The sequence below is a fragment of the Kogia breviceps genome, chromosome 11 (genome assembly GCF_026419965.1).
Source record: "Kogia breviceps isolate mKogBre1 chromosome 11, mKogBre1 haplotype 1, whole genome shotgun sequence".
Lineage (NCBI taxonomy): Eukaryota > Metazoa > Chordata > Mammalia > Artiodactyla > Physeteridae > Kogia > Kogia breviceps.
This window is the reverse complement of record NC_081320.1, coordinates 72,353,337-72,366,364: the sequence shown is the minus strand read 5'-3', so window position 1 is coordinate 72,366,364 and position 13,028 is coordinate 72,353,337. Positions and strand designations below refer to the sequence as shown.

The window sequence follows — 13,028 nt, the reverse complement described above, 5'->3', positions numbered from 1 at the left end:
AAGAGGAATAGGAGGGAACTTCTTCAACTTGATAAAGACCATCTACAAAAACGTATACTTAACATACACTTAAAAGTGAAAGACTGAATACTTTCCCCTTAAAACTGGGGAAAAAGACATAATGTCCACTCTCAACATACTCATTGAATATAGTGCTGAAAGTTCTTGCCAGTGCAATAAAACAAGAAAAGGATATAAAAACACACAAATTTGAAAGGAAAAAATAAAACCATCCCTATTTGTCAGCTACATGATTGGGTAGAAACTGCAAAGAATCTACAAAAGCAAAAAAATAAAAACCTAGAACAAATAGTGAATTCAGTAAGGTCATAAGATACAAGATAAACATGTAAAAAAATCAACTCTTTGCAATGAACACATAGACATACAAAATAATAATAATTTTTAAAAAGCCCACAAACCCAAAATATTAGGTGCAAATCTAACAAAACAAGCACAAGACTTGTATGCTAAAAATGGCAAAATATTGATGAAGGAAACCAATCTAACATGAACATTCTATGTTCATGGAATGGGAGACTCAACATAGTAAGGATGTCAATTCTCCCACTCCCTCATATTAATACATGGGTTTAACACAACTCCTACCAATATCCCAAAAAAGACTTTTTGTAGATATTGACAAGATTATTCTAAAATTTATATGAAAAGGAGAAGTAACTAGAATTACTAAAATAATTTAGGAAAAGAATAAAATGGAAGGAATCATCCTACCCAATTTCAAGACCTATTTTACAGCTATAGTAATAAAAACTGTGTAGCATTGACAGAAAGAGAGAAACACATGGAACAGAAGAGAGAACCTAGAAATAGACCCATAAAAATATGCCCAATTTTTGACAAAAGTACAAAAGCAATTCAATGAAGGAGGGACTGCCTTTCCAAAAAATGGTGCTGGAGCAAATGGACATCCATAGGCAAAAAAATGCACTTCAACCTTACGCAAAAATAACACAAAATGTATCATGGACTTAAATGTAATACTATAAAGCTTTTAGGAAAAAATACACGAAAAAAATTTCAGGATCCATGGATATTCAAAGAGTACTTTAGACTTGACACCAACCCATAAAAGAAAAATACTGATAGGGACTTCCCTCGTGGTCTAGTGGGGAAGACTCCACACTCCCAATGCAGGGGGCCCGGGTTTGACCCCTGGTTGGGGAACTAGATCCTGCGTGCATGTTGCAACTAAGAGTCCACATGCCACAACTAAGGAGCCCGCATGCTGCAACTAAAATGATTCTGCATGCTGCAACAAAGATCCTGTGTGCCACAACTAAGACCCAGAGCAGTCAAAATAAATAAATAAATAAATATTTTTCCGAACGTAAAATACTGATAAATTGGACTTCACCAAAATTTAAAACTTTTGCTCTGAGAAAGCCCCTGGAAAGTGGATAAAAAGACAAGATAAGTAGTGGGACGAAACATTTCCAAGCCACAGACCCAACAAAGGATTAGTATCCAAAATATATAAAGACCTCTCAAAACTCAACAGTAAAAGAGCAAACAATCTAATTAGAAAATGGGCAAGAGACATGAAGAAACATTTCACTCACATGTGATAGGACATATATACAAGTTTTTGCTACAAGTGTTTATAATTCCAAAAGACAGAAAGTGACCTCAATGTTTCTCAATAAGGGACTAGTTAGCTTTTGGATCTGCCATCTGCAGCAGAACTGCCGCCAAGGTGCAGATTTTCATGAAGACCTTCCAGGGATGACCATCACTCTTGAAGGTGAACCCTCAGATACAACAAAAAATGTAAAGGCCAAGACCCAGGAAAAGGAAGGAATTCCTCCTGACCAGCAAAGACTGATCATTGCTGGCAAGCAACTGGAAGATGGACGTACTTTGACTACAACATTCAAAAGGAGTCCACTCTTCATCTTAATGTTGAGACTTCGTGGTGGTGCTAAGAAAAGGAAGAAGTCTTACACCACTCTCAAGAAGAACAAGCATAAGAGAAAGAAGGTTAAGCTGGCTGTCCTAAAATACTATAAGGTGGAGGAGAATGGCAAAATCAGTCACCTTCATCGGGAGTGCCCTTAAGATGAACGTGGTGCTGGAGTTTTTATGGTGAACCACTTTGACACACAGTATTGTGGCAAATGTTGTCTTACCTATTGTTTCAACAAACCAGAAGACAAGTAATTGTACACTGGTTAATAAAAGACATGACCTAATTTTAAAAAAGATAAGAAAGACTAGTTAAATTATAGTACAACTAAATAACAGTATGTAGCCATAGAAAAGAATAAAGGTGATAATCTTAACTGCTAGGCTCTCCAAATATACTGAAAAGGGGGGAAAAAACAAAGGTACTAATAAAAGGTGTACCAAACACACACACACACACACACACACACACACACACACACACCCCACAAATATATACACATACACAAGCTTATCATGGAAAAATCTCTACACAAGAAACTTGTGAATTGGTTGCCCCTGTCTAGAATGCAAGAACAGTGGAGCAGAGGAGTGAGATGGAAGATTTTCACTGTATAATCTTTTGAGCTTTGAATTTTGTGATTGTGTTCTATAAGTTAAAATAACTTTTATAAAGCGTTATGGGTTTGTTTTTTTGTTTTTGTTTTTGTTCTGGCTGTATGCAGGCCTCTCACTGTCGTGGCCTCTCCTGTTGCAGAGCACAGGCTCCAGACGCACAGGCCCAGCGGCCATGGCCCACGGGCCCAGCCGCTCTGCGGCATGTGGGATCCTCCCGGACAGGGGCACGAACCCGTAATCCCCTGCATTGGCAGGCGGACTCTCAACCACTGTGCCACCAGGGAAGCCCAGCTTTATGGTTTTCAATTTAAAAAATGAAATAGGATACTTTTTATATTTGTCATTGTTCAATATTGAAAAGTATATTAACTATATAAAAAATATAAATATGAAGAACATTTGAAAAAATCACCAAAGACTAAATTGAGTTTATAAATTAATTGTATTTTCAAGAATTTGCTACTATGGATTATTAAATGTTGATGAGTTCAATAACAAACATGTAAGTGTAAAAATGTAAAGTAACAACGCAATTAAGAACACTGTAGTGGGACTTCCCTGGTGGTGCAGTGGTTAAGAATCCACCTGCCAGCTCAATAACAAAAGAACAAACAACCCAATCCACAAATGGGCAAAAGACCTAAATAGACGTTTCTCCAAAGAAGATATACAGATTGCCAACAAACACATGAAAGAATATTCAACATCATTAATCATTAGAGAAATGCAAATCCAAACTACAATGAGATATCATCTCACACCGGTCAGAATGGCCATCATCAAAAAATCTAGAAACAATAAATGCTGGAGAGGGTGTGGAGAAAACGGAACACTCTTGCACTGCTGGTGGGAATGTAAATTGATACAGCTACTATGGAGAACAGTATGGAGGTTCCTTAAAAAACTACAAATACAACTACCATACAACCCAGCAATCCCACTACTGGGCATATACCCTGAGAAAACCATAACTCAAAATGAGTCATGTACCAAAATGTTCATTGCAGCTCCATTTACAATAGTCAGGACATGGAAGCAACGTAAGTGTTCATCAACAGATGAATGGATAAAGAAGATGTGGCACATATATACAATGGAATATTACTCAGCCATAAAAAGAAACAAAATTGAGTTATTTGTAGTGAGGTGGATGGACCTGGAGTCTATCATACAGAGTGAAGTAAGTCAGAAGGAGAAAAACAAACACCACATGCTAACACATATATATGGAATCTAAGGAAAAAAAATGTCATGAAGAGACTAGGGGTAAGATGGGAATAAAGACACAGACCTACTAGAGCACGGACTTGAGGATATGGGGAGGGGGAAGGGTAAGCTGTGACAAAGTGAGAGAGTGGCATGGACATATATACACTACCAAACGTAGGGTGGATAGCTAGTGGGAAGCAGCCGCATGGCACTGGGAGAGCAGCTAGGTGGTTTGTGACCACCTAGAGGGGTGGGATAGGGAGGGTGGGAGGGAGGGAGACGCAAGAGGGAAGAGATATGGGAACATATGTATATGTATAACTGATTCACTTTGTTGTAAAGCAGAAACTAACACACCATTGCAAAGCAATTATACTCCAATAAAGATGTTTTAAAAAAGAAAAAAAGAATCCACCTGCCAATACAGGGGACATGGGTTCGAGCCCTGGTCTGGGAAGACCCCACACGCTGCGGAGCAACTAAGTCTGTGTGCCACAACTACTGAGCCCACATGCCACAACTACTGAAGCCTGCATGCCTAGAGTCCATGCTCTGCAACAAGAAAAGCCACTGCAGTGAGAAGCCCACTCACCGCAATGAACAGTAGCCCCTGCTCGCCACAACTAGAGAAAGCCCACGTGCAGCAGCAAAGATCCAACGCAGCCAGAAATAAATTAATTAATTAATTTAAAAAAGAACACTGTAGTATACAATATAACAAAAATGTTACGTAAATTTGATATTAATTGTTGAAATACTTATTTTAAGGTAGAAACTTTCTAATGGAAGTTATCTTTTCAAAATTACTTCTAATTTATAAACCGATTGCTATTCCTAGAGACTGTTTGATGGTGAGAACACATTAACCCATAGATATGCTATAAAATGGAGATTAAATCCTCAGAATCTCAGAAAAGTCTACTTAAGGAAATTACAATCTGCTTAATGAAATTATATAACATAACCAAAGTTCTAAGATAGAACTCTGAATTCTAGAAACTGAGAGCAGGAAATTCTGTGGTTTTTTAAGGAAGGAAGGAATGGAGGGAGGGAGGAGTAAGAGCATATTATTCCCCTTTCCCATATATAAGGTGACCTCAGTCAAAATTTCCAGCAATGTATAAATGTCATCTTTGATATCAATGTCTCACCTTCCTCTCTCTATCCCTTTTGTCATGCTGTCTTAAATGCCCCAATGCAACACCCCCCCACAAAGCCTTGCCACCCTCCAAAACACATTGAATGTGCTTAAATAACCCACTGTCTCCCTTTCCACCCACTAAGACTCTCAATCTCTCATGAACAGGTGTGATTTCAGTTACAGATATTGAGAAAGGCACTCTAAATAAACTAATGTAAACAACATGTAGCTTAAATTTTCCTAAATGTACAGTTGGCCATTCAACTTGGGGGTTAATCCACATGTAACTTAAGAGCAGGTCTTCCATGTCTATGGTTCCACTGCATCTGCAGATTCAACTAACCAACAGTGTTGTACTGTAGTATTTACTACCAAAAAATATCCATGTATAAGTGTACCCATACAGTTCAAACCTGTGTTGTTCAAGGGTCAACCGCATTTGTGATTTTATAAGAGTATGTTTGTTAATTTAAATGAAAGTACAATTGAGAGAATTTCAGACCACTACTTTAAAAAACAAAGATGTTTAAGAAATACTGAAGTAGCCTATATCTATTCAGGAGTACTTCTTACCCTAGCCTTAGCTCCTCAAAGTTACGTTATGTATGTCTAGAACATAGTTAATTCAACCATTTATCCAATGATTAAAAAGATTTACACATTTGTGCTCATTATTTTTTTGAAGATACTATATTAGTTCTTTAAATGATATCTATATTTGGAACTGTCGTATCATTCACTATATTACAAATACTTCAATGCAAAATCTTCATTATCCTTTTACTATCCTATGAAGCCAATCACAAGATTTTGCATACAGAAGCTCTTCAAATATTTCTTGAATTTAATTGGGTTCTCCAGTGGAACAGGGTAACAAGGGTTCTGAAAGTACCTTCTGCTTGTTAAGTCAAGAACTAAGAATTTTAAAAACCAAATAGGATACAACTAATTTAAACCAAATACAAATTATTTTCTTGTGAAAAGCGGAAAACTTTATCTTACATAGCACAATGGACAAATCTCAGGATATAGATCCGAATTTTATTCTAATTATTAGTGCTATGTCCCACTGGCAATTCACAAGGTGTTACTAGAGCGCACCAGCACAGAGCCAATCTGTGCAGACTTGGAGAGGTTTCTGTTGTTGTTTGTTTGGTTGATTTTTTTAGCTCCTGGAGCTCTAAGAAATCTCTGTCAAAATACTATGGAAACACAGGCTAACAGAGACTTCGGTGATTATACACACCAAGGAATACTGTGTTTGAAAAAAAAAACAATCACTTATGAAAGTCATTAAACAAACATATTGATAGCTTTCAACAATCAAAAACAAAACCAAATAAAAACAAAAACAAACAATGAACAGCAAGCCCTGGGGAAAGGGAAGAATCTGATTTCAATAGTTATATTATAGTATGCAAATGTCCAGTTTTAAAAAAAGAGAAAAATCACACAGCATACAAAAAAAACAGGAAAGTATGGCATATTCAAAGGAACAAAATTAACAGAGAGAAACTGGCTAAGGAAGCCCAGACATCAGACTAACTAGGCAAAAACTTTCAAACAACTGACTTAAATATGCTCAAAATGCTTTTTTTAAAAAAAGTAAACAAAACCTAAGGGACCTGTGGGATAAAAAGTAGATCAGAACATGCATTATGGGAGTCCCAGAAGGAGAAGAGAGAGAGAAAGGGACAGAAATAACATTTGAGGAAATAATGGCTGAAAACACCCCAAATCTGATGAAATATATTAATCTACAAATTCAAAAAGTTCAATAAAATCTAAGTAGGATAAATTCCAAGAAACACACACCAAGGCACATTATAATCCAACTGTCCAAAAACAAAGACAAAACCCTAAAAGCAGCAGGAGAAGCAACTCTTCATGTACAAGGGGTCCTCAATAAGATCAGCAGCTTATTTCTTATCAAACCATGGAGGCCCAAATACAGTAGGATGGCTTATTTAAGTGTTGAAAGAAAAAAAATGTCAACCAAGAATTCTATATCTGGCAAAACTCTCCTTCAAAATGAAGTACAAATTAAGATGTTGCCAGATAAACAAAAGCTGAGGGTGTTCACTGCCATTAGACCTGCCCTACAAGAAGTGCTAAAGATAGTCCTTCAAGCTGAAATGAAAGGATACTAAATAACAACTCAAAGTCATATGATGAAATAAAGGTGTCTAGTAAAGGTAAATACACTGGCAAATATAAAAACGAGTATTACTGTATATTTGGTTTCTAACTTTGCTGTATTTCCTATAGGATTTCAAAGACAAATGCATAAAAAATAACTGAGTCCATGATACTGGATACACAATGTATAAAGATGTAATTTGTAACGACAGCAACATAAGGGGATAAGACTGAGCTGTATGTTACTAAAGTTACGTTCACATCAATGCAAACTAAACTGTTACAAATTTAGGACATTAAATGTAATTCACCACAAGGAAAATATCTACAAAATACACAAAAGCGATGTCCCTGGTGGTCCAGTAGTTAAGACTCCGCCAGGTTCTATCTCTGGTCAGGGAACTAGATCCCACATGCCACAACTAAGAACCCACATGCTGCATCTAAAGATCCCGCATGCCGTAACAATGACTCAGAGCAGCCAAATAAATAAATATGTTTTAAAATGCACACAAAAGGAAATGAGAAGGAAATCAGATTGGTTCACTACAATAAACTAATTAGAAAAAAAAAGGCGGTATTAATGGAGGAAATGAGCCACAAAAAAGGTATAAAATTTCACAACAAAAAAGCAAAATGGGGCTTCCCTGGTGGCACAGTGGTTGAGAATCTGCCTGCCGACGCAGGGGACACGGGTTCGTGCCCTGGTCCGGGAAGATCCCACATGCCGCGGAGCGGCTGCACCCGTGAGCCATGGCCTGAGCCTGCGCTCCACAACGGGAGAGGCCACAACAGTGAGAGGCCCGCGTACCGCAAAAAAAAAAAAAAAAAAAAAAAAAAAAGCAAAATGATGGCAGAGGTCCTTTCTTATCAGCCATTACTTTAAATTTAATTGGGTTAAACTTTCCAATCAAAGCCAGAGATTGGCAGGATGGATTAAAAAACATGATCCAACTACATGCTGCCTATAGAGACTCACTTTATACACAAAAGTATAAATAGTTTCAAAGTGAAAGGATGGATAAAGATATTCCATGAAAACTGAAAACAAAAGAGTATTAGTGTGGTTATTCCAATATCAGACAAAATAGGCATTAGATCAAAAACTGTTATAAGAGACAAAGAAGGACATTTTATTTTGAAAAAAGGGTCAATTCATCAAGAAGGTAAAACATAAACATATATGTTAACACTATATATAAAACAGATAACCAACAAGTACCTACTGTATAGCACCCAGAACTACAGTCAATATCTTGTAACAACCTATAAGGGAAAAGAATCTGAAAAAGCATACACACACACACACACACACACACACACAACTGAACCACTGTGCTGTACACCTGAAACGAACACATTATAAATCAACTATACTTCAGTAAAATTTTTTTTAAAAACAAATAAATAAATATATGCGCACAAACAACAGACCCCAAAAAGATATGAAGTAAACACTGACCAAATTGAAGGGAGAAATAGTTCAATACACCAATTTCAATAACAGAACATCTAGATAGAAGGTCAATAAGGAAGCAGAGGACTTGAACACTATAATCCTAACAGACATACACAGAACACTTCACCCAGTAACAGTAGAATACACATTCTTCTCAGGTACATATGGAACATTCTCCAGGATAAGCCATATGTTAGGCCACAAAACAAAGACTCAATAAACTTAAAAAGATTGAAATCAGACAGAATCTTTTCTAAGAATAAAGATAGAAATCAACAACAGCGGGAAAACTGGAAAACTCACAAATATGTAGAAGTTAAACAACACGTTCTTAAACATCCAAAGGTTCAAAGAAGAAATCCTAAGGGAAATTAGAAAATACTTAGGGAAAACACAACATACCAAAACTTACAGGATACAGCAAAAGCAGCACTTGGATGGATATTTATGGCTATAAATGTCTACATTAAAAAAGAAAAAAGATATCAACAACCTAACTTTACATGTCGGGGTACTAGAAAAGAAATTAAACTCAAAGCTAGGAAATAATAAAAATTAGAGATAAATGAAACAGAGAACAGAAAAACAATAGACAGAATCAATGAAACCAAAAGCTGCTTCTTTGAAAAAAAAAATCAGCAAAAGTTACAAACCTTTTATAGACCATCTAAGAAAAAGAAAATACAAAAATAACTAAAATCAGAAACGGAAGTGGAGACATTATTACCACTGCCCTCATAGAAATAAAACAGATTGTATGAAAATACTATGAACAATTACACACCAAAAAACTAGATAACATAGAATGCACAAATTCCTAGACACACTCAAATTAACCTAAACTGACTCAAGAAGAAATTTAAAATCTCGACATATAACAAGAAATCAGTAATCAAAACCTGACTCAATAATCAAAACCTTCCAACAACGAAAGATGCAGGACCAGACAGCAGCACAGGTGAATTTTACCCAACATGTGAAGAATTAACACCAATCCTTTCGAACACTTCCGAAAAAACAGAAGAAGGAACAGTTCCTAACTCATTCTGTGAAGCCAGCATTACCTTAATACCAAAGGCAGATAAAGACATCACGAGAAAATTACAGACTGATATGCTTTATGAGTATACATGCAAAAATTCTTAACAGAATACTAGCAAATTGAGTCCAACAGCATACTAAAACAGCACCTTGACCAACTGGGACTTATCCCAAGAATGCAGAAGCAATTCAACATTAAAAAAAAAATCAATATAATAGACATTAATAGGATGAAGGAAAACACACATGATCACTCAGTTAACTCAGAAAAGGCATTTGATAAAACCCAACATCCTTTCATGATAAAAACACTCATAAAACTAGAAATAGATGGGAACTTCCTCAACGTGACAAAGGGCATCTAAGAAAAACCCACAGCTAAACTGAAAGCTTTCACCCCAATATCAGGAATAAGACTAGGATGCCCACTTTACCACTGCTATTCAAAACTGTACTAGATGTTCCAGCCAGAGCAATCAAACAAGAAAAAGAAATAAACGGCATCCAAATGGAAAGGAAGAAGTAAAACTATTTTTATGTGCATACGACATCATCCTATATGTAGAAAAGTCCCAAAGAATCCATAAGAAAGTTACCAGAGCTAGTAAATTAATTCAGCAAAGTTGCAGAACAAAAATCAACACACAAAAAGCTGTTGTGTTTCTATACACGTACAAGGTACAACCTGAAAAGGAAATTAGGAGTGTAATTCCATTTAGCAAATAAAAGAATAACAGCATCTAAAAGAACAAAATATCTAGGGATGGATTTACCCAAAGAGGTGGAAGTATTTTACCCTGAAAACTACAATATATTGCTGAAGAAAATTAAAGAAGACCTAAATAAATGGAGAGACATCCTGTGTTCATGGTAGGAAGACTTTATATTAAGATGTCAATACTAACCAAAATAATCGACAGATTCAATGCAACTTCTATCAAACTCCAATAGCCTTTTTTGCAGAAATGGAAATGCCAATTCTCAAATTCATATGGAATTGCTGAATAGCCAAAACAATCATAAAAAAGAAAAACAAAGTTGTAGGACTCACACTTCCTAATTTCAAAACTTACTATGCTATGCTGCAGTAATCAAAACAGTGTGGTACTGCCATAAAGAAAGACTCATAGACCAATGGAACAGAATAGAGAGTCCAGAAAAAAATCTATACATCTACGGTCAATTGATTTTTGACAATGATGCCAAGTCTATTCAATGGGGAAAGATAAATCTCTTCCACAAATGGGGCTGGGACAACCAGATGTCCATATGCAAAAGAATGAATTCATTTCCACATCTGTGGAAATGAATTTTCCATAGATTTCCACATGTATTCGGTGTGAGTTTCACCTAACTCACACCAAATACAAAATTTAACCCCAAAAGGATCAATGACCTAAATATAAGAGCTAAAACATAAACTTCTTAGAAGAAAACTTAGGGGTAAATCTTCATGATCTTGGATTTTGCAATGGATTCTCAGATATGACACCAAAAGCACAAACAATGAAAGCAAAAAAAACTGAATTTCATCAAAATTTAAAACTTTTGTGCAAAGGACATTATCAAGAAACAGAGCTTTTTGGTTGTGTTTTAATGGGAGAAAATATTTACAAATCATATAGCCGATAAGCGTCTAATATCAAGAATATACAATGACGTCCTAACATTTAACAACAAAAACACAAACAACCTAATTTTAAAAATGGGCAATGGACTTGAACAGACATTTCTCCAAAGAAGATATACAAACGGCCATTAAGAACACGAAAAGAGGGCTTCCCTGGTGGTGCAGTGGTTGAGAGTCTGCCTGCCGATGCAGGGAACACGGGTTCGTGCCCCGGTCTGGGAGGATCCCACATGCCACGGAGCGGCTGGGCCCGTGAGCCATGGCCACTGAGCCTGCGCGTCCGGAGCCTGTGCTCCGCAACGGGAGAGGCCACAGCAGTGAGAGGCCCGCGTACCGCAAAAAAAAAAAAAAAGAACGCGAAAAAACGCTCAACATTATTAGGCATTAGGGAAATACAAACCAAACCACAATGAGGTATCATTTCACATCAACTAGGATGGCAATTAAAAACAAACAAGAAAAACCAGAAAATAACAAATATAAGTGAAGACGTGGAGAAATTGGAACCTTTGTACATTGCTGGGAGGAATGTAAAATCGTGTGACTGCTATGGAAAGCAGTATGACAGTGCCTCAAAAAGTTAAACATAGCATTACCAAATGACCCAGCAATTCCACTTCCAGGTATATACCCAAAAGAATTGAAAACAGGAACTCAAACAAATACTAGTATACCAATGTTCACTGTAGCATTACTCACAATAGCCAAAAGGTAGAAACAACCCAAGTGTCCATGAACAGAGGAATGAATAAACAAAATGTGGTATACACACGCAATGAAATATTATTCAGCCTTAAAAAGGAATTAAATTCTGATACAATATGGATGAGACATTATGCTAACTAAAATAAATCATACACAAAAGGACAAATATTGTATGATTCCACTTACATAAAATATCTGGAATAGGCAAATTCATAAAATCAGAAAGTAGATTAGAGGTTACCAGGGGCTGGGGGAGGGGGAAGTTAGGAGTTATTGCTTAATATGTACAGAGTTTCTGTTTGAGGTGATGAAAAGTTTTGGAAATAGTGGTAATGGTTACACAACCTTATGCATGCAGTTTTTGGTACAGAATTTACACTGAGAAATGGTTAAAATGATTAATTTTATGTTATATATATATTTTTTACCACAATAAATAAGAGAAAAAGTTATTAAACACATGTACAGAAATCAGAATCCTATCAAAGTCCTTAAACAAAACAGCTGTGAATGCAATTATCAGTAAGTGCATTCCATTACAAACTACTGAGCCATCACAGAAATCAATTTGCTTGCAAATGGTTTAGATTGTAAGTAAAACAGAAAATGGGACTTGTCTATACAGAAAGGGAAAAGTTTGTTTCAGGAATTATAAAAAGAATAACTGGAATTTAAGTTAGCTTATTACAAAAAGTCTCTGCTAATTTAAAACTCAAGTTTTTTTTAAATTCCAAGATTTATTTATTTTTTATCTTTTTTTGGGGGTGGGGGTGGGGTACGCGGGCCTCTCACTGTTGTGGCCTCTCCCGTTGTGGAGCACAGGCTCCAGAAGCGCAGGCTCAGCGGCCATGGCTCACGGGCCCAGCCGCTCCGCGGCACGAGGGATCTTCCCGGACCGGGGCACGAACCCGCGTCCCCTGCATCGGCAGGCGGACTCTCAACCACTGCATCACCAGGGAAGCCCTATTTTTAATCTACTTTTAAAATTTTTATTTTTAACCCTGAACCAAACTTTCTGTATACTAAGATTGGAGTGTTTTAACACATATGGGAAGATACAGATTTTCTTTTTACCACCATATACAAGTTTCATAAAAGCAACAATTATATTTTATTTTTTAATTGTCCATAATGTCTGCCATATAATAAATACTCAACAA

The 13,028-nt window shown here is 36.4% G+C and overlaps 1 protein-coding gene and 1 pseudogene across 6 annotated transcripts in view; one reads left to right on the top strand and one right to left on the bottom strand.

Moving 5' to 3' along the window:
* SOS1 (SOS Ras/Rac guanine nucleotide exchange factor 1) overlaps nucleotides 1-13,028 on the bottom strand; it is a 156,226-nt gene that overhangs the window by 131,300 nt on the left and 11,898 nt on the right. The gene's annotated exons all lie outside the window — the stretch shown is intronic.
* On the top strand, nucleotides 1,654-2,181 carry LOC131765328 (ubiquitin-ribosomal protein eS31 fusion protein-like; annotated as a pseudogene).